This window comes from Artemia sp. Qi Xiang Cuo, chromosome 17 (assembly GCF_049724085.1).
Source record: "Artemia sp. Qi Xiang Cuo chromosome 17, ASM4972408v1, whole genome shotgun sequence".
Lineage (NCBI taxonomy): Eukaryota > Metazoa > Arthropoda > Branchiopoda > Anostraca > Artemiidae > Artemia > Artemia sp. Qi Xiang Cuo.
The window spans coordinates 8,484,325-8,503,556 of NC_142810.1; the positions used below are offsets into that span (position 1 = coordinate 8,484,325).

At 35.2% G+C, this 19,232-nt stretch overlaps 1 long non-coding RNA gene across 1 annotated transcript; it reads left to right on the plus strand.

Moving 5' to 3' along the window:
• Nucleotides 1-347: 347 nt before the first annotated feature.
• LOC148941861 (uncharacterized) lies at nt 348-18,452 on the plus strand. Its single transcript, XR_016143200.1, has 3 exons — nt 348-435; nt 6,870-7,004; nt 18,228-18,452. It is a non-coding gene; the product is annotated as an uncharacterized LOC148941861 (long non-coding RNA).
• The last annotated feature ends 780 nt before the right edge of the window (nt 18,453-19,232 follow it).

Here is a 19,232-nt window from a genome sequence, read left to right on the forward strand (position 1 = left end):
AATTGCCCCTATTCCCATTGTCATCCCTGGACAAAAAACAAATAAAGATTGTATAACCACAGCCACTCAACCTTTACGTTTACTTTCACCAAGAGGGTGTATAGGGGGCATCAACTTACTATAAACCCTGTAATGGGTATCTATACTCCTCTTTTAAACTGGCTCATTAACTGCGCGAATGGATGGATCCTTGTTTATTACTATGATGACTTTATTTGGCTCCCTCTTCTGAGTGTTACCCAATCTTCAATCTCATGCTGTCATGCCAAATACTGAGAAAAATAAGTTCTATTTTGTGTGTATATTTTTATTTGGCAACTGTGATCTAAATTTTAACTGTGTTTTAGAGCAGTGTCGTCGAGATTTTATGGAATCAATGAATCTTTACAAAGGCAGAGGGATAAGGGCTGCAAAAACTTACGCTGATGATTTCTTGTAAGTGCTCCTTGTTTGTCATCTTTCTTTTCTAATATATTGACCTTGAGAATATGCAGGAACGAGCTACCCGTGTGATATTAGGTTCGGAATTCACGAATATGATGATAGCCTTAAAATCCTAGGCCTAGATGGACTTGATGCCAGGCGACACCAGCTTACAATGGCTTTTGGACAGAAGCTTTTGGAGTCAAGCAGGCATCGAGATTTGCTCCCTGAACTGGCAAGAACGGTGCAATACAAGGCACCAGAATAAAGTCAAGCCTTGTACGCCCGTGGCTCTACCAACCGATACAGATTGTCTTTTCGACAGTATTTTGTGTCTCATTTTAAGTAAGTGACAAGGAAGAGTGATTACTTAAATTATATTGTGTCTCATTTAATTCTTGTTATCCGACATAATAAATTCGTATCGTAAATATATTAAATATCACTTTCCCGCAGCCATTTACTATGAAACTGAGTATTATTTTCTTTTATTTGTGTGGATTGACTTACAATGAATATATGAAAACTGAAAAAATTACGAAATTGAACAAAAATCTGTAAAAAAAAAATCCAAGATTTACTGGTTTTGTGCAGAGTTCAAACCCCTTTTTTAATTATCTTTATATTATACATAAATTGATACAGATATATTTTCAAACAAATAACAGAAATCATTCCTTTAAATGAAATCACTAATCCCCACGAAGGCGTCGTGGCCTGTAAAGGGCACTGAACCTGTATAGATGGCACGTTCTGAAGTTATTAACGTATATATTTTTATATTATAGTATAGTATATAGATTATTATAGTATATTATAAGTATAGATTATTAATGTTCTGAAGTGATGACAGTATTATGGCTACCAACACTTACGTATAATTTTTTTTTTTCTTCGAGGAGGGCAATATCGAAAAAAGACCATTTGATGATTTGAATAAGAAGTAGGCCTACCCAGAGATTCGGGAAATTTTGGATTTTGGGAGGGGTGTTTGAGCCCTGAGGACTCTCCTCCTGCTTACGTTTGACCCATCTTTTGTATGCAAGAAACGTTATTATTGTCTTTAAAGTACGTCTTAGACAACTTGAAAATTATAATATGTTAATTGAAATAATATACGTCGTTTTCGTTGTAGTAATTTCAAGTTCTGTGAAACTAAGACTTGTAGTCCATAATTCTAAGCTAAGCATGCTGTATTGATTGTCCAGTTTTATTTCTACAACACTTATTGGTTTCCAGTATGCTATTTTCTAGATTTCTTGGTCCCAAAAAATCGTAAAAGTTTTCTTTTTTTCTAGTTTTTACCAATAATCTTTTGGAAATCTGGATTTCTAATATAATTGTTATTGTCGTGTTTTGAAAGTATTAAAAATCTTATTTAATCTAACGACTCCACTCCCACCTCAATCCATCTAGACCCTCATTCTTTACTCCGGCCCATGAGCTTCCAATTTCCTTTAAATCGTCCCATATGATATCTTCCCACCCTATTTGGGGATGACCTGCTTTTTGTTTTGGAAGGTCAAAAAGCATAATCTTTGGCAATCTGCCATTTACAATACGTGAAACGCGGCCTAGCTGAGAGCTGGCGTCTACCCTTGCCCCCCCCCCGTGGCGGGTTGGTATCAAATTACTTTTGACTTATAAACAAAGGACTAGAACTCGCAATTTCTGATCGAATGAGTACCCTCCCAAGTTTCTGCGACCATGAGGTGGAGCTGGGATGAGGAAGGGGGAGTCCCCTTCCTATACGGAATAACAAAAAGTCTGGATACGGCCTTGGGGATTATAGATCAATATCTACCTCCACCCTCCCTTTGTCTCTCCCTTAGAATTAATTGTGCATTTAGCTGAAGGCTCAATGAGAGTTGGGATGTTTTTGTATTAAAATTCCCCTTTGAGACATATCCCTCCCTCCCTAGCTACAAAACAACCCCATTGTAGAGGTTTAAAGCACTTATATGCAAATGTTTAAAATTGTAAAGCAATAGAGAATTTACCTAAGACAAAGAAATTTGTTTGGAGCTTAAAAGTATTTTGGCTAGAAACATGTGCACGTGTATTAATTATTACAGTTGATCTTGTTGATGTCCATGCAGTACAATATCAATTAGTTGATGCTACGTAGATTAGACAGTATCGATACATCACATGTTGTTACCAGCACGGAATTGTGTTCTCTTCTATAATGTGCAAAACTAAAATTATCAATAATTCTTCTAAAAATGGAAATAAATTACTAATTCCTGAGGCTAAATTTCGCTCAAATATAAGAGGAACATATTTTCTCATAAATAATAATAGTCCTTTGAAAGGATTTATGCATATATTTTAATTATTTAATATAATTAATATATTTATTAGTTATTTTATTATTCCAAAATCACAGATATTTAATTTTTTTCCCAGAAAACGAAACAAATTATGAATTTTTTCCTTCTGAAATTTCGCTGAAGAAGCCGCGGAACTTAGACTATCTATGAAGTTTTTCTCATAATCCTAAAACAATCAAAATATTCTTTGGGGTGGGGGGGCTGAAGTGTAAAGAGGGTGTTATCTTAGGATTTTTTTATCCGGGAATAAGCAAATAGTAAATATTATGAATCGATAGCCAAAAACGCACGCTTGTTAGTTAGTAATTTGTCATTAAATTAATTAATAATCACAATAATTAAGGATCATTAATTTTGGCAGTTATAAAGGTGTGATATGGTATTTTGATGGGTAAAGGTAAGTATACGCCCAATATTCACAAGCAAAGCAAGTTGCATCAATTGATTTAATCCATTTTCTGGTATTTTTTTTCCTTATTAGATGTTTACTTTTTCACTTTTCTAAAATAAGTTCACTTTTTTGTAAAATATGTCTTGTGCTTTTTTCGGTAACAAATATTTGGAAATCAGCTTAATCTTCTACCTCCTCAAATAAGGAGGTATTTGCAGTGCTTTTAGGTGTTCCTCAAATAGGAGCAGTTTCAATCTCCTGAAGCAAAGCAAGTTGCATCAATTGATTTAATCCATTTTCTGGGATTTTTTTCCTTATTAGATGTTTACTTTTTCACTTTTTTAAAAGAAGTTCAGTTTTTTGAAAAATATGTCTTGTGCTTTTTTCGGTAACAAATATTTGGAAATCAGCTTAATCTTCTACCTCCTCAAATAAGGAGGTATTTGCAGTGCCTTTAGGTATTCCTCAAATAGGAGCAGTTTCAATCTCCTGAAGCAAAGCAAGTTGCATCAATTGATTTAATCCATTTTCTGGTATTTTTTTCCTTATTAGATGTTTACTTTTTCACTTTTCTAAAATAAGTTCACTTTTTTGTAAAATATGTCTTGTGCTTTTTTTGGTAACAAATATTTGGAAATCAGCTTAATCTTCTACCTCCTCAAATAAGGAGGTATTTGCAGTGCCTTTAGGTATTCCTCAAATAGGAGCAGTTTCAATCTCCTGAAGCAAAGCAAGTTGCATCAATTGATTTAATCCATTTTCTGGTATTTTTTTCCTTATTAGATGTTTACTTTTTCACTTTTCTAAAATAAGTTCACTTTTTTTGAAAAATATGTCTTGTGCTTTTTTAGGTAACAAATATTTGGAAATCAGCTTAATCTTCTACCTCCTCAAATAAGGAGGTATTTGCAGTGCCTTTAGGTATTCCTCAAATAGGAGCAGTTTCAATCTCCTGAAGCAAAGTAAGTTGTATTGCTTGATTTAGACCATTTTCTTCCATCTCTTGTCCTTTTTTCTTGCAGTAGAAATAGTGAGAAATAGGAGTATTTTATCCTCAAAATTTTGTTTGCTGTATTTCGAGTGCATAATATGCCACCTTTTAAATTACCGAAAACAATATGTTTGTTACTTAGAAAATTTTTGGCGGGTTGTCCATTATTCTACTATTTAAGCTTTTCAAAATTTAGGTCAAGTCTTGTTTGTTACTACCTCTAATTTCCTTGTAGCATTCTTAATAGAGCATTAAAAAACAGGTTTTAATTCTTTTTTTTTCTAGAAAACGTGCTTGACTTACGTGTGAAATCTTATCACAGAAAAATACAATTCTATCTGGTTGTTAATGCATGTATCTTGTAAATTTTTGGTAATTTCCAAAGCAAATTTTATTGATTGATTTCATTGATTTTCTCCTTTTTTAAGATTTTTAGAAGTTTCTTTTTTCTAAAATGTGTTTTGTCATTTCTTCCTGCTAATAAAAGTAGCTGAAAATCGAAGTTTTTATCTCAAAATTGTGTTGTCAAAATTGTATTTCGAGTTAAAAAAATCTTACTTCTGAAAATCTCAAAAACCCGAAGCACGTTTTATTATTCGCTGTTTTACTTTAAAATCTATTTCGGATGATAATGAAGAAATCAGAAAACCGGAATAACGAGAAGCATTCTGGCTTTTCAATAAGGTTTTGTCCTGGCCTGTAATTTCCATGTTGGGGCATGATTAATAGTGCATTTAAAGCATTGGCTTCTAGAAAATGTGTTCGGACTTGCTTTAAAGTCGAAACTTTTAAGACTCCCTGAAGTCATTTTGGGTGTCACCACAGAAGACCACAGAGAGACTTCTCCGACCACCCTTGGTCGTAAGACACCATCACCCATTGTAAAGAAAAAGCTGTACAAATAAGATCACTCAAATCATACAAAGAAAGAAATTTAATGAAAACATGGACCAGCCAATATGAAATTGTGTTGAATATTACGAAGTGTTACGAAATGCACCATCTCCGACAACTATGTGTCCAAAAACAGCTTTTACCGTTTGAGTAGCTAAAAAACACCCAACTAAGCTACTGCTTGTAATTTGTATGTGTTCCCTTTTCTCCTCCTTTTATGCTTTTCATGATTTTTTTAATTTATTGTTTTTATTTATTTTATCCTTGTGTATCTACATTTTTTTATTTTTTTTTATTGATTTGCTTTTTCGGCAATTTTGATAAAATGACGATACGTTCTTTTGCCTGTTTCATGTGTATGATTGTTTTAGACCTATTTTTGATGTTATTCTGTTTTTGTTTGACTCCGAAACACTTATTCAGCCCTGTCGGGTTGGTGATAGCTATTTTTGGGAATAAATCTTATCTTACCACTCAAAGCTTACTCTTAAACAGAGATCCCGAAAAGCCTCAAAGTTGCTTACTGGTAAGATTTGACATATATTTTTAACAAAAAAACAACGAAAATCATCAAACGAATATAATGCACTGATCCCCACGAAAACTGCATGACTTGTGAAGGAGAATTATCCTACGTTGGCAACAAAGGTGCCATTTCACAAAAATGTCGGGGGAAGAGGGCGAGATAGTTTATTCAGAATATAGCGGATGGGCAATTTAACTGCTTCTTCGATTTTTTCAATGAAAGTACCATAAAAGATATTTTTGGAAATCTAGCGGAAAATTGCCATCCCTCATCCCACTTCGAACCCAAACATTCATTCATTCAGTCCATACAAAATGAGCGTTGAGGCAACCATAAATACAGTATTGCGAAGTTACCTTCCATAAGGGACATTATTATGGGAAGAGGGTGGGTGCCTCCCCATAATAACTGAATTAACACAAGCAACATTTGCTCTGGCTAGGAGTTCCAATGCTTAATATTTGCTAATATCAGTGATTAATATTTGGTGAATCATGTGTTTGGTAAAAATTTCATTACACTGTATAATTCTGGCCGCCAAGATCTTTTTTTTCATCCCCTAAATTAAAAAAAAAATACATTTTCCGGTATTCCTATTGAAAAAGGCTTTTTGGGTTTTCGTTTAAAGAAAAGACAAAATTCCCCCCCCCCCTTAGTTTCTGAAAAATACATCCCCCCACCTCTAAATTCTCGTGAGTCGACATCGCTGCATGTGTTTAGACACGTATTGATTTTACTTATGTGTTGCTGCAGGGACTGTATAAAGGTTGTGTAAAAATTTGTTGATTTTATTACACTCTGATTTTGAATCCAGATGGAAAACTTTAAGTTTGATTTTGTCATGGGATGCAAGTTTAATACTCCTGGGACTTTCGATTTCTTTGCAATTTGTACTTCAATTATAACCATATTTATACTGGCTTAGTACATGTTTTTAAAGGAGTGTAGGTTTTGTACTTAATACATTTAGTGTCTGGGGGGGGGGATACTGAAGAATTCCATTTCTGGGTCAATTTTACTTTTCTCCCCGTGCCACAGATATATATTGCATATTTTTGCATCGTATGTGTACCTAGTTCTGACTCGGGAGTTCAAAACACGGAAAAATTGTAAATTTTCTCATCTACTCCTTCCTCCCTTGCAGATATGAATTGTATGTTACATGATGACCACACATTGGCTCCCTCTTCTGAGCGTTACCCAATCTTCAGTTTTCATGCTGCCTCGCCAGTTTCTGAAAAAAAAATGTTCTTTTCTGTGTTAGCAATTTGTTTTGGCAACCGTGACTTATAATATTTAACTGCATTCCAGATAAGTGGGTTTGGAGCCACCAGGTGACGTTTTAATGCATTTCAATCTTGGATCTTTATCTCGTTGTGGGTTGAATTGTACCGGTGGACGACAAAAGTGTTTGAGTCAGTAAGAAGAGGCACTTAACTCCTGTTGGTGAGTTGTCCAAAAATATACCCAGGCTACTTGTGTTTATGTATATATATATATATATATATATATATATATATATATATATATATATATATATATATATATATATATATATATATATATATATATATATATATTCAATTCTTGCTGGTAAAGACCTTCTTAAGTGTTTATGCAGTTGTTGGTAAGAGTGGTTGCCACATATAAGAAAAAAATCGGTAAGAAATCAGCAAAAAACAAGCTAAATACATATGCCCCAAAAAAGCCTAAGGTGTTTTTCTGTTGAAAAGGTGTAGCTTTACGTTCAAGGTGCTGCTGTCTTTGGAGTCATCAAATTAATAACGTTTGAGTTTTAGGGACAAAAATTGTTGTATAATTTAACTTATTAATTTTTCTTTTTTCATGGTTCAATGTAGCAACACTGGCGAAAATGTGATACCGCCTTTAAGTATGAATAAACCTGAGATGGGTCCAAAGGTCAGACATTGGACCTAATGTCCTTGGACCTTAAGACATTGGTCAGACATTGGACCTAATGTCCTTGGTTCATTAAGACTCAAAGAACTCTGGCTTAAAAATTTCACTTGTCATATATTTTGACCTCTCTTGGGACACTGTCCTCTGATACTTTCAATTTCGTTTAATTTGCTTCATTTAAGTTAGCCTGGTGCTTCTTTACATCTTTTCATTTGAAATTAGTCGCTTTTAAGGGTTCTAAGACAACCTTCTCCGCGTCGGTACAACTTTATTATAACTAGGCTATGTAGGTATTTACCTACCCCAGGACATCAATTTATGAGAGTGTATGGGAGGGGGCATAATGTATTTTTCACGATCGAGTTATGGGCGTAATTTCGTAAAGAACCGGGGGGGGGGGGGGCAAAGTTATAGCCAATTTTCCCAAGTCGAGTGAAAATGACCAAGTAAAAATGAGCCATAAACATGCAAGGGTATAGTAAAGGAAACTGATCTGCTTCTGTGGATGCTTGAACTATGTAGCACTTAGTTTTGACAAGGTTTTTGAAGACGCTAAATTTCAGCTAGGGGGCAAAACTGGCGTCTCGGGGGTAGTTGCCTTTCTGTCCCATAGCAAATTACTCCGTTTAATGTAGGAAGGGGGGCAATTTATTGGTTTTCGATTTTTTTCCGATGAAAATATAAAAATAAGATTTTGAGTGGATATACCAAAAAGAGAGTTTTCAAAACCTAGGGGTCGAGGGGGGGAGGAATTATTCATGAACATTAATGACTATACATTTGTCATTTGCGGATTTTCCGAGGCAGTTCAGCTACTCAAGGGAAGCACCTAATTATGGGTCGAGCCGTTTACTCCAGGGGAAATATATATTTAACAAAAAAAAACAAAAAAACAACGAAAATCATCAAACGAATATAATGCACTGATCCCCACGAAAACTCCATAACTTGTGAAGGAGAATTATCTTGCGTTGGCAACAAAGGTGCCAATTCACGAAGACGTCGGAAGGAGTGGGGGGGGGGTTAAAATTATTTGTTTAAAATCTAGGAGGTGGGAGATTTTGTTGTTTCTTCGATTTTTTCTCTGAGACGAACTTGGAGGCGTTTTTTTGACGCTTTTGAAAGAAAATGCACTCTATATTCTTTTTTTGCTTTATCAACCATGTTCCAGGCCGTCAAAAAGCCCAATAGTTTTGTCTGGAGATATCCTGAAATAGGGCCAATGACTTCAAATACATCAAGAAATAAGTGATATGAAAGTACCATAAAGGCATTTTTAAAAATCTAGCGGGAAATCACCCTCCCCCCACTTTGAACCCAAACATTCATTCATTCAGTCCAAATAAAATGATTGATTATTATAGCGTTTATACAACAATAAATACGGTATTACAAAGCTACCTTCCATAAAAGACATTTTTATTGGTGGAAGGGTGCCTGAATCCTCAAAGCTTATATTTTTTGGCCAACATTTTTTAGCTCTTCTAAGTATTAATAGCACAATTTAGAAGTAACTAAATCAACAAAGGAATCATTTGCTATAGCTCCAATGTTTAATAATTGCTAATATCAGTAATTAAAATTTGGTATTTGGTAAAAATGTGATTACACTGTACAATTCTGTCCGCCTAGATTTTGAAAAATACCTTTTTTGGTATTCTCATTGAAAAATCCTTTTTGGGTGTTCCAGCTAAAAAAAGGACAAAATCCCCCCCCTAGTTTTTGAAAATATATACCCCCCACCCCTAAATTTTCGTAGGTCAACTTCGCCGTATATTGACTTCATTTATGTATTTCTTCCCCTGTTGCAGATATGTATTGCACATTTTTGTATCATATGTGTAGTTAGGTCCGACTCAGAGTTCAAAACAAGGAAAAATTGTAATTTTAGCCCAGAATTATTTTCATTCCCCTTCGTTGTAGAGATGAATTGTATTTTATTATGATGACCTACCATTGGCTCCCTCTTCTGAGTGTTACCCAATCTTCAGTTTTCATACTGCCTCGCCAATTTCTGAAAAAAATGTATCTTTTCTGTGTTTAGCAATTTATTTTGGCAACCGTGACTTAAAATATTTAACTCTATTCCAGATAGAGGGGTTTAGAACCACCAGGTTGCGTTTTAATGTGTTTCAATTCTGTATCTTTATCTCGTTGTTGGTTGAATTGTACCGCTGAACGACAAAAGTTTGAGTCAGTAAGAGGCACTAAACTCTGTTGGTGAGTTGTCCAAAAATATACCCAGGCTGCTTATATATATATATATATATATATATATATATATATATTATATATATATATATATATATATATATATATATATATATATATATATATATATACCCGATTTTATCTAGTTTTCAGTTTTGAAGGTCGGTTCCGCAGAGTGGTTACTCTGTTACTAGCTAGCCGGTCTAAGAAATAGTTATTTTGTCTCTGGAGAGGAAATTGTCTCACTGGCCAAAGTTAATTATAACTTTTGGCTTTCCACATGACTAAGTAACATCTTAAGACATTTAAAACTGACCTTCTTGTTTGGATTCGCTGTTTCTTTGGCAGGTTTTAGGACAAATTGAAAATTTCAAGAAAATGCTTGTGGGTGTATTCTGATCATGGTGGATGCTCAGAAGCTGAAAGGGGAGTTAGTTGAAGACACTTCTTTTGAGAATCCTGTTTTTCCTAGGACTAGTCTCGTTTCCATTTTTTTAGAGGGTGGAAGGGGGGGCAATCGGTTCAGATGCCCCGGGCGCTGTAGCTGGGGGGTGGGGGCGCCCGGGAGTTGGCATTTTTATATCAAATTGTTTTAGATTTGGATTTTTTTGCTTATATTTAAGTCGAGAGGGGGTGCTGTAATTAATTTTTTTCCAGGTGCCACCAACCCTAGGAACAGTCCTGGGCGGGGGGGTGTATGTCAATTTTAATGTAAGATAATTAATAACTTACCTAAAGGGTTATGCATGTACGGAAGGGTAGGGCTTTCGGGTTTCCCCTAGAATCTCGGCAGTTTTGCCATTTTCTCCATGTTTTCTGACAATTCGCTTTCCTCTGCTTTTATCCCCCTCTCCCGTAAATGTTGCGCCCCCAGAGCCAAATTTATTTAAAAGATTGTAATAAAATGTTTGATCATTAAATAGCTTCGCTTGATAGAAATAGTAATTAATCAAGTCATTGAAATCAAAAATTTGCAAATTTGTGGCAGAAAAGTACACAGGGGTGGAATGCGGACCTGTGTGTGCAACTTCTTTTCCCAAATAATCTACTTGGCCCTGATAAAGAGTTGTTATTCTCTCAGAGAAACAAATTTTCTGACACTGGGTCATCTTCAGTTATCTGGCACTAATTACTGAAAATGACGCTTTTTGACTTTATTAAGTCTAATAAAACGCATGCAGTTTCTCTAGCCTAAGAACACACTTAGTCTTTATTCTTTCTGAGCAAAAAAAAAAATCTAGCTTAAATCCAGAAAACGGATGTAGCTTCTTTTCTCAAAGAACCGACATTATCCTGATGAAGAGTCGCTATTCCCTCAGAGAAACAAATTCATCAAAGTCAAGAATGTATTGGCAGAAGATTGAGAATATGTTAAAGGTCCCATCACAATTCTGCTTTTTAATTCCTCAAGTGAGATTCCGTAAGAGCATTTCTTCAAGATGACCCATATCCGTTTTGGTAGTAAGGTGTGTATTGCTCGTTTGAAAACCTGATTTTGTGCTGTACTTCAAGTGACCTTCCATATTTATACTGTTAGCGGCAATTTTTCTTATATGAATCATACGATGTGTTTGCATATTGACTGTGTCTCACTAAAAAATTTGCAAAAGACAGCACATATAGAAGCTTGACAATCGTACCTGCACACGGAAGAGAAGAAGGGTACTAACCATCCCCCGTAAAGTTAAAAAAGATAATGACCTTGAAATGCAATTTTTTGGATGTTTAGACCCACCCCCCAAAAGCTGCTGTAAAAACCTTAATGTGACCCTGCGTTTTTTGCGAATATATGGCAGGTATCTTCCCCTGGACACAGCCACTTACGGGACTTTCAACTAGTTTTCTCTACACTGGTGACTGCAGAGCAAAAGTGTTGTCACCTAAGAGTAGAGTTCATTCAGGCCCGTGACTGCGCCTGAAATACCTAAATTATTCCATAATTGTAATATTTTCATCGCACAATTTCCGCATTTTCTTACTTCTACCCATGGAACAACGAAGGATAATTGACAGTGGGATAAAACTTAATGTTTTTATTTTCAGAAATTCCTCACCACTTTTGTTATATTTAAATTTTCGTGACAAACATTTTTGAATGAGGAGAAAAATTGCCGAAAAAAGCTGGAGTTGAAGTGAATATTCTGTTGGTTAGGTTCCAAAGGTTAGGTATTTTTTTATGTCTTGATGTTTTTCCAAAAAAAACTGTTCAGGTAATTTCGCCCTCATCGCAATAAGCTAAATAAAAATAGCTTCAATACTAAGAATGTAAAAGTTTGTTTTGTCTTCTGAAAAACCTGTTCTTTCGAGCAAATTTACAGCAAAATCATGAACACTAATGTAGTGGCTATTGACAATCCTCCCCTCCACTTGAAGTCGGACCAAAGATCCCCCACCAGGGATAAGTTAAGAAACGAATAAAAATTCACTTTTTCATTTTTTTCCCTCTAAGTAAGAACCACAGTTTATATAATTAGACAGTATGATCATTCTCTATCTCTCCCATTATAAAAACCCGGACATTATAAAACCCATTATAAACAGGCTAAACAAGCTAAGGCAGAGAGAAGTGGGAGGAGCTTTTTGTTCACGATGACCAGAAATGATCTGCGATAAGCTTACTGGTACAAAAACCCGGACAAAAACCCAGTATAAAAAAGGCTAAACAAGCTAAGGCAGAAAGAAGTGGGAGGAGCTTTTTGTTCACGATGACCAGAAATGATCTGCGATAAGCTTACTGTATATTCTGTCTACTGTGGTAAGAACGCTCTGTTGCCTCGGAAAACTTTCGTTAAAGGGGACGGACCCTCGGAAATCTTTTGCTTTTTGTGATGTTGAATGCTATTTTAGTTGATTTATCGACAGTTATTGACATTAAAAATTGAGATTCCGATCGAGCGTAGTGGGCTTCGTTCTCAGCCCCGTCCATAAAATAAGGCAGTTTTACACTTTTTTTGTGGAGGAGGAGTGTAAGGAGCTTTGATGGACTCAGGCGTCTTGGTAAATTTTTGTGTCTAAGATTTTTTTTTAGTTTTCCTCATTCATAGATTTAGTTGGAAAATGAAGCTTTTGATGTATAAACATTTTTTGTTTTTTTTGTATTTTGTGTTCCTAAACAAGTGTCACCTTTTACCAATAACCGTTCATTAGTAATAGTAAAAAAGACCCATTGCACATTTTTTAGTTGTTACGATTTTATGTAACATTTACCTCGTGCAACTTAGCGTCTTTTAAATTACTGAAGTTGATTTCTCGATTGTTCAAAATCAAAATAAGCTTCAAGAAAAACAGTATTTGTGTATGATGCACAAATTTTGGCTATAAGCTTTATTTTATCGATTGGTAAGTTTTGAACCAAGGGTGCTAATTCACGAAAATATAGAGGAGGATATGAAGGATTTTTTCTTTTTTATTTGAAGATACAGAAGAAATATATTTAAAAATTCTAGGAGGGTAAATTTTTACTATGTTTCCTCTAGAAATACCCAAAAAGCGAAGGAGAAAGGCCACAAATCTACGGGGCAATTGCCCCCCCCCCAAATTCGTAATCCTGGTTTGCACTTGCCCTGTTGGGCCTCCTTTAAAAATGAAAAATTTTAGGTTTAATACCCTAGTAATAATAATAGATTAAGGCCTAGATGTTCTTAGGATTAAGAGACTAGTGAACTGGGTTTTGGGAGACGATAGATTAGTAAAGAGGGGCTAGATTAATAAAGAGAAAGGCTAGATTAATCAAGAGAGAGGCTAGGTTAGCAAAGGAAACATTTAAGAAATTATACATGATGTTAGGAGGGATTTTTGGCTTAAACATTAAAGGAAATCTTGAGTTATGTGGCCCCCTAGAGCTACTGCCCCCTCTTACTTGGTAAAAAATACCTTTTTGGTATTTTCATTGAAAAATACCTTGAAATTTACCCTTCCTAGATTTTGAAACCAACATCCCCTCCCCTCAAATTTACATTTTCGTGAATTGACGCTGTTGGTGGGGAATTATAGATAATTTTGCAAGAGCAGGAGATTTGAATCGACAGAGATCGGTAATCGGGTTGGGCCATGACTGTTTCCGTCGGTGTTTACGTTGAGACTCAATAGGCATGGGAGGAAGGATATCATAAAATGTGTCTTTGGAAGAGGATATAAGGTGGGCTTTTTCAGCAATGGGTAGTCTTATGCTACTTAGAGAAAGAGGGAATTATTGGGAGTGGTTTAGTTCACATAGCGGTCCACAGTTTTGTTAATTGCATGGGAATAACAATGATTTAAATTAGCTTTTGTTCAATTGTAAGTAATTGAAGGATATGAGGGGTGAAATATTTGGGATTCGGATAAGAGAGAAGAAATATACGATGGAAATTTTCAAGAGTAATTGCCAACTGGATGCAATACTCACCATTGTGGGAATTGTGTTGGCATGGCCATGCATTATAGAATTTTTGGCTATTGGGAGGATAAGGGGAAACAAGTTAGAAATGGAAGTGGGGTGTCTCTTACTGTGATTCTTTTCATGTTTTGGTTTTTTTTTTTGTCTTTTTGTAAAGCATGACCAGTTCAGCACTAGTTAGAATGTTTGATATTATATTGGGTACTTGTCGGTTATTGGAAACACATTCAACAATTACGCTTAGGTTACATCTCAGAAAACCGGTTTTATAGCTACAAAAGCAAGTGATGGAATATACAATGCATTGGACTTGTATAATTGGGGCTATTTGCACATTAGGGGTCGGGGTTGGGTTAGGTTAGGGTGGGTTCGATTTTCATAATTATGTTTCTAAAGTATTATTTTATCATCATGTTTTGTTATTTTTAATTAGGATTAACCTAGCTTCACTTCTTGGGTGTGTTTTCAATACCCGAAAAGTACCTTATATTGTTCCATAGGTCGCCTGTTTACGGGGTTTTGACTAAATTGGAGTTGTGATGAAAAGAATACTTGAGGAAAAATATTTGTATTAATTTATTTGCCTTCCATTCCTTAGAACACATGATATTCCATTAAAAAATTCGGTACTTTCCTATTATATGGTCAGTTACAAGGAAACCAGTCACGAAAAACCCGTTTTTGACGGATTAATTCAAGAGACGGCTGCAATCCATAGCGTGGTTTTCATTGCGTATACGATATTTAAACTGTTGTTTTTTGGGGTTTGGGGGGGGGTACCAAGGTTAGGTAATGTTACGTATTTAATATATGTAATGCTTTACCCCCCCCCCCCTAATGTGCAAATATATAGTCCAAATTTGTTGATAAACTGTTATATATGCATCCTATTTTATTTTATCTCATTAGCATTAGCCAAACTTGACTTCTTAGTAATGCCCATATAATGGGAAAGTACCAAAAATTCATATTATTGATAAGTATAGTTGAAATATATTGAATTAGTTTTATGATATTCAACTTGCCTTTAAATCCTTCTTTTGATATATATTTAGCTGAGTCAAGGTTCTCAAAAAATTACTTGAAAGATTGCGTTTTTCAAAAGTAGAACTAAAGGTGAATGTCCGATTACAAATTTAAAACGCAAAGCAACACAGTGAAAAAAAAAGCGAAATTGTATTAAACCATGCTCACAAATGTTTGAAATCTGGCACTACATAGGCTACAACACTGCAATTATACTCTAAAAATACCGTTGTTCGCTTTGACTTAGTGAAGCCGAAATAAAGTTAAACACGAAAGAACTGGTTATTTTCTTGTTAAATGAACAGCTGTTTTGCACAGAAGTCGGTCTTGGGTATTTTGCGAAGTTTTTCTCATTCACATCAATAATTCCTCTACGTCTTTGAAGCTGTAATTATCTTTGGGAACTAATAGATTGTTAATGTTTGAATTTTTACGGACGAAAAGTGTTGTCAGTACTAAGGAATTAGTATTGCTTGTATATTATCTCTGTTCAGTGTGACAACACTGGCCAAAATTATGATTCCACCCTTCAAATATAGCAACTTCTAGGAAACAAGAAAAATCGCCGTTTTCTCGGTTTCGGAATCAACAGACGTTTGAATTTCTTGCATTTCTACGGACGAAAAGTATTGTCAATTTCAACGAATTTGTTTTGCTTATTTATTATCTCGGTTCAAGTTGGCAATACTGGCGAAAGTATAATAACACCCAAAACTAAAAAAAAATTGAAGGAACCAAAAGAAAAATCGCAGTTTTCGGGCATAAATTGACATGAGATAGGACTTACTGAAGATGAATAAAATTACTATTGGCCATTTCCTCTGGGACTTTTTTCTAATCTATTAATTTGATTTATCCACCTTCGATTTGTTTTTATTTACCCTCCTACTGGCAGCTTGTGTCTTGTGATGCAGTCCCTACGATAAATTGCTGCGGGCTACTTCACTTTTCAAGTTTTATTTTTAAATCTAAAGTTTCGCCATAGGCAAGAATAATAAATCATACTATAATAGAATAATATATCATAAATCAAGAATTTGTTTTTCTTTTTTTTTTGATATGACTACTCGCCAATCTTCAGTTTTTTCCCTCATTTTCATTTATGGATTATTGTGGAACTTGAAAAGAATCTTTCAAGTCAAGTGAGAAAGTATGAGGAAGAGACCCATAGTGCATAACATAGTAAGAGGTGCTAATTTGGGGCAATTGAACGGGATAGGGAGAGGTGGTAAGAAACGACTTACAAGAAGTGGAAACCTGGCGGAAGTAAAGACATCGATCAGGTTTGCATATAATTAGACCAAGTCCCATTATAGTCTAGTAAATACTACGGCTGGATTTGTCAGTTCGGGAGGGGTTCCATGCCCTCGAAGTATCGAGATGTTATCGCAATTTCTTGTGTTTTATGACTTGCACATACGTCCTTATAAACTGATAATTTATTAACAACAAAACAAACAATTTCTTCGAAATGAAGTAGTGAATTTGTTTGCTTTTTTTTGGGGGGGGGGGGGATTCTCATTTTTATCACAATCCCTTGTTTTTTAGGCTTGCACATTGCCCTCTCCGCAACAAATACTTGTGTATTATCACCTCCTATAAAATAATAAGTAATTAACAACAAAAAACGACTTCTTCAAAATGAAGTGGTGAATTTTTTCGTTTTTTTTCTGTGTGGGGGGGGGGAGGAGAATCTTCGCATTTTTTATTTTTCATATTTCTAGGTATGATTACTTAACGTCAGTGAGTTTTACTTTGAGATATCTGAAGCATACTAGTCATTAACATTTTAGCTTTCACTTATTTCTCGAAACCGAACTTTGAAGTGGGCTTCAAACCTGGGGGACTACAGGGGCTGCAGCCCAAACTAGCCTATTGAGTAATACAATTCTTGTTATCGATTATGGCCGATTTTAAATGATATTTGCCAGGGGAAGGGCAAGTGGCTTCAATTGAGGAGCAGGGGGCTTATGCTCCCAGGGACGTACGCAGGGGGGCCTCCGGACCCCCCCCCCCCGAAATCTCACGATTTTTTCATTTTCCCATAATTTTTGATTTTTCTCACAGAATAATGGGTTTGAAGGATTTGGCCCCCCCACCCCCGAAACAAATTGCCCCCCCCCGAAACAAATTCCTGCGTACGTGCCTGTATGCTCCCCAGATTTTTTGCCCCTCCCTAGATTTTGAAAATACTTTTTTGGTTTATTTTTTTGGTACTTTTTTAGTAGCCGGGCAACACGCGAGAAGTAAAATTTGGTTAATGCTAATGAAATAAAACAAATTATGATAAAAAAAATAATAGTTTAGAAACAAATTTGGGCTTTATATTTGCACATTGGGGGTGGGGGTAAAGCATATCATATATCAAATACGTAACCTAACCTAGGTACCTTTTTTGCCCCTCTAACCTCAAAACACCAAAGTTTAAATATTTTTCACTGAGTGAGCAATACCTCACAGGCTAGCAGAAACCTGTTTTTCAATAGCATCCTTCAGATTCTATATGCGATTCTTCTCGCGTGTATTCAGGCCACACAAAAAGTAATATTTTTCTTTATTGAAAATGCTTTTAGGGGTATTTTAGTCGAAAAAAAACTGCTAAGTCCCCCTCTTAAATATTCGTAAATTGGTACCTGTGGTCGGATCAACTCTGGAAACCATGAAATTAGGGAGTGCTCTTGTAAAAATAAGAAACCCTAAGAATTGAGGTTAAGGTTGGCTTGAAGCCCCCTCCCCTCCTGCTTTCCACGCTTCTTAATTGCTTTTGTCACTATCCGCTGCGTGAAAAAATAATTATACCATAGTAAAAAAAAAACACATTGTCATTTGAAAGAAAAAAACCATTTTTTGACATGATAACTCGTGCAAGGAATTTTTTCTCGAGTCTTGATATCTGTATTATACAAATACAGTGGCGAAATTGAAAATAATTTGCTGAGTAGGTTAAATAGTATGGCGGCATTCCTCATTTGGATCTGCCCCTGGCTGTTTTGTGAATACCGTTATTTTAATATCAGACGGGAAAGGCGGGCCAGACGGGAGCCTTTCAATTGGATGCTAGTAGACTTTGAGTATTCAATCTGGTATCATGTATACTTTTAAGTGATTTTTTTGGGTGGATTATTTTATTTTAGACTTACTGTGGTTTTCTCTTCGATGGTTTTTGCTGAGATTGCGTGATGGATATAATGAAGAATGTGCAATATTGGGTGGTTTCAACAGGAATTATTTAATGGATACTGTGGCATAGCCTTGCTGTATTAGGCTAAAAAGTGTTGTTTGTTTTATTTCGTAAAATTGATGCTAAATTCTAGCCCTGGAAAATTTCTGACTTAGATGAAAGGAACTTCCAGGGTATAAGCCTAGAATTGGTATTTTGTGAGAAGAAAACGTGTTTACAAAGGCATTCTTACTTTATAATAAACTGAATAGGCCTAATTGTAATTAACAAATTTTAACTGTGATTCCACTACACTTCATCCTCACCCCCTAATGTGCAAATATATAGGGTAAAATTCTACTTTTAACTAATTTGTGCTATCTTGGAAAGGGGTTAAGTTAGGAAAAATGAAACTTTCAGTAACGAATCCAGGGCCAAAAACATACCTTGGGAAGGTATTGCCAAGCTTCTGTGTTAACCCTCTTCTGATTTCTGATCTTTTCTTTTTCTTTGGTTTTAGTTCTGAAATGCAATTTCTGTTATTTGAGTAGAATTTTAAGCCATATCAATGTTTTTTTTGGTAAAATTCTACTTTAGCTACTTTTGGCTATCTTGGAAAGGAGTTAGGTTAGAAAAATGAAACTTTTAGGGATTGGTCTACAGGCTAAAGTATGTCCCAGGTAGGTATTTTGAAGTACCTACCTCTACTCCTTCTCTCTCTAGAGGGTCCTGAAATTTTGCTACATGACAGGTCTATACCCATTGAAATTTTGACAAAACAACATTTTACATTAATTTTCAGTTATCAGTTTCTTTTTCTCTGGCTTCAGCTCTGAAAATGCAATTTCAGTTATTTGAGCAGAATTTTAAGCCATATAAATAGTTTATTTCAAAAATTTAGGAAATGTATTTGCATATCTTTAAAACCATATAAATTGGGATTGAGCAAAGTTGTGAAGCTGAAAAAAATTTTGTTGTA